General features: G+C 31.0%; 1 long non-coding RNA gene across 2 annotated transcripts; it reads left to right on the forward strand.

Annotated features, from left to right (window-relative positions):
• Nucleotides 1-1,956: 1,956 nt before the first annotated feature.
• LOC150038261 (uncharacterized) lies at nt 1,957-3,222 on the forward strand. Of its 2 annotated transcripts, XR_016527164.1 has the most exons (4): nt 1,957-2,086; nt 2,214-2,306; nt 2,397-2,469; nt 2,976-3,222. It is a non-coding gene; the product is annotated as an uncharacterized LOC150038261 (long non-coding RNA). The 2 variants fall into 2 exon arrangements; XR_016527162.1 differs by having other exon boundaries at nt 2,214-2,469.
• Nucleotides 3,223-3,923: the final 701 nt, after the last annotated feature.

Raw genomic sequence — 3,923 nt, forward strand, 5'->3', positions numbered from 1 at the left:
AAATATAGGAATTTAAACCTCTAATCTTTTTGGTGGCTTAAATCAATTTTGAGCGAGTTATATTAAGATTTGAATGTAATTTGTAGCTCCCAATATTTTTTAAAAAATTATTTTTGGAGTACTGGGCAAGGGGATTCCATTGTTTTCTAACAAACAACCTACAAATTAAGGTGATACTAATTTTGAAATATACTCTGAAATTTGAAGTTTTTTGGGCTTTTAAATTTTTTTAAAAAATTAATTACATTTTTTAAGTAAAACGTGTTCGTGTTTAGTTAATGTTATTAATATCGATTGACAAGACATTAGTATAGCTCTTTCAAAAATAATTATTTTTGCTAAGGTAATATAATCTTATAACAAATTTGATGAATTCTAAATTTTGTTTAAGAAAATATATGATATCAACACTCATGCGTAGTCCTAATTTTAACTCATTCAATAATTTCATAGTCCTAACTTTAATTCATTCTAACAATTTTTACTCTCGAATTTGATTCAACCCTAATTGTCTTTAGTTATTTGTAATGTGTGTAACTAACAATTATTCAGTTTTTTTAGTTCAACTCGAGTATAAAATGAAACCATCTCGATCATTGAGAAGTTAAATACGTGTTTTATCCCATAAATCATGTTAAAATTGACTTCTCCAAAATCCTCCAACTTTAATATAATCGAGTCTTATATCACCATTATATCGAAACGATCAAACTTAAAAAGTCAACAAACAAATACATATATTATCCATATTTGAACTTATTTAATCTGAGACTAAGCACACAATTTTGATGAAAATAATTGTAATAAATTAACCTCACAATTATCTACTAAGTTCCTTTTATGCCTTTTTCTTCTTTTCTTCTTGTTATTTATTTTTTTTTAAAAAAAAAATTAGGAGAAAGTTCAAGAATAATATAGTTTTTGAAAGTAATGACAGAGAGGTACATTGGAAATAATTTTCAAAAGTAGTGATGACGGAAAAAGTATGGAAAAAAATAGGGTAGTTGTAGGTGGAAGAAAAATCGTGTATTAGGTGCATGATTATGTTTTAATCCAATCAGCACAATATCAGCCCCTGTGGACTTAGCCAAAGCCAAACTCGTGGACGAGATCCACAATTCGACTATTTTTATTTTTTTTCCGATTTTGATTGTGCTTTTTTTAAAAAAAAAAAAAAAAAATCTGACTAACAAATTTCTTCCTTACTAAACTTAATTATATATTTTGTAGGTAGTTTGCAGGCATATTAAAAATAAAATTTTGGATTGATTAGGTGGTACTTCTCTCTGAAAAGATAGAGTAAATATTCCACAAATAAAAAATAGAACTCATAGACAACCTAGAGTTTACTTTAGAAAAAGATAAATTAGTTCTTTAATTTCAAAATAGAAGTTTACATGAAGTTAAAAGACGACCCGCCTGACGCTTACTCTACAGGAGGTTGTCTTCGTTGCCTCTAAATTAGTTTCACCTTGTTGTCGTTGTCTATGTCTTCAATTAGTCAGCAATATCAAGTAGTCTTACTTGTTGAATAATACTTTCTACATTTACCAAAGTTTGGTCACACATTGAATTCAACTTTGATAAATTGTGTTGTACTGAATACTGTTGTACATCTTGGACAAAATTATTCCATATGATGAAAAAAAATTAATATTAAATAATGTTCATATCATATATTTGGGAAATGTAAGATAATAAAACTCTTACTAATAGTAAGTGCCGTTAGGTGTGATAAATCCCCTCGTGATTGAATCGTACCAAGAAAAATAGTCATATGATACAACTAGTCTATTTATTATTTCTCCCTGTGCACAACGATCATGACGTGCACGCCAATATGATATATATTATGTGTGACTTTGGCGCCAGTCTTGGTCGTGCCTACCTCTCAAATCAATTTGGTGTAGTGTCGATAGTGTATAACACAAGGAAGGTACATTTTTGTCACAGACCGAACTGTCTCAGCACACGAACTGGATGGAAGCGTTCATGTTGCCACCGCTCTTTCCTCCCTATTGCCCAAGCTTTTGTTTCATCTCAAGCTTTCTTGTCGTCGCAGCTTTGCTTCGACTTCATCTCCAAGGTTTTGTTTTCTTGTGCTATGCATTCAACCCAATCTTTGGTTTTTTGTATTTCAGAGATTCATTTGGTATTTTAGGGTTTGGAGGTTCGTATTTCAAAAACTCAACCTTCTTTTTTTTGTATTTCAGAGGTTCTTTAGGGTTCAAAGGATATTTGCATTTCGTCGACAGCAAAGTTTGCGTCCTTCTGTTGATCGCTTAAGGTTGTCCATCTGCACTAAGGTGAATTTTATCTTGTATTTGCCCTCTTTTTACTCTTTGCTTCACTTTCATTTCACAATTTTCTCTCTGTATCTTTCATACTCCCTTCAGAACACTATTGTTGAATCTTCTCTTGAATCCACTCCCATTGTACAAGATTTGGCTCCAATCCAACCTCAAAATGGTGAGAAAATTTTGGTCTGAATTTCAACATTTTAAGTTAACCATCTTCTTGATGTTTTGATGAAGTTAATGAGAGACAACTAGTTTCTGACACATAACTTGGTTTGCTGGTATTGTGTGTTATGTTCTGTTCTAAAGAAACCCAAACAAACGTTTGGTCAATCTGAGTAGTAGCTTTCCAAATGTTTAATGTATATTATTATCTGTTGTTTTGTTGCTTAAATTTATATGTTTGAAGTTCGAAGGACACTGATTAAAGTTTTTATTTGTATGTTGTGCGGACATTTAGGAGTGAAGCTTGAGGGTTCTTTTTTTTTTTTTTTTTTTTTTTTTTTCTGATGAGTTCCTGCTATTGGAGAAACAAATATTTGACAAAGGAGTTGGGGAATTTTAATTTGGGGGTTAAGAAAAAGGTTCTAGCTAAGTAATTTCTATGATTTTATTATTATTGCGTTGTGCAAGAAAAACTTCCTAAAAGAGTGAATGATCGTGGGCTCACTTTGACAGGGTAACTCTTTCTTCATGCCTTATTTATTGAGAAGGGGCGTTTGGAGACAACATGTACTGTGCTCAGGAAGTTTGGATACAATAATGATATCAAGCTTGCGGATGAACTTGATTTTCTTTGTTGTTGAACTGGTGGAAATTTAGTTTTCTTTGTTGTTGAATTCATGATGTTAAAGAAGTAAAGTTTTTATAAAGAGATATTGGTGGAAATTTGGTTGATATATAAGATTGAAAATGGTTTATTGTTTATTTGATTGGTGAACGTATGTCATATATATATACCAAATGTGGTTGTTGAATCAAAATACAAGAGTAATTATAGGTAAAAATGTCAAAATTGTAGATTTTTCTAAAAAAGTCACAAGCAAATTTCTTGACATTTTTTCCTTGTCAAGATTATTGAAGAATATAAGTTCAACATTCAACATTCGAGAACTATTTCACATTTCTTTAACTTTTACCATTAGTTATTGTAACTACTTGTATCAGAAATTAGAATAAATACTCATCATTTACAAATTTTGTAGAGACAACATACATAGCTTCAAGAAAAACTTGAAAATTTGTAAAAAGAAAGAATCTGTGACTTAGCTCTTAATAAAATTCTCTCCTTCCCGTGGATGTAGGCTTCAATAAGCCAAACCACGTATATCGTTATGCATCTTCTTCCATTTCTTCTCATCGTTTACACGATTGAATGGTCGTTCTCCATTTCCTTCTTCCATCGTCTACACGATTGCATGGTCGTTCTCCATTTTCTTCTTCCATCATCTACACAATTGCATGATTCTTCCATCGTTAACTCAAAGCAGTCGCACAGATCAAACAAGAAGACATTAGGGTTAGAAGAAAGTGTAAAGAATTCAGAAGGCAAAGAACAAGAGAACCAAAGAGAAAAAAGAGAGATAAAGAAAATTAATTCTACATTAATAATTCTGTATTAATCAC

Source organism: Benincasa hispida, chromosome 1 (assembly GCF_027475165.1).
Source record: "Benincasa hispida cultivar pf3 chromosome 1, pf3_genome.v1.1, whole genome shotgun sequence".
Lineage (NCBI taxonomy): Eukaryota > Viridiplantae > Streptophyta > Magnoliopsida > Cucurbitales > Cucurbitaceae > Benincasa > Benincasa hispida.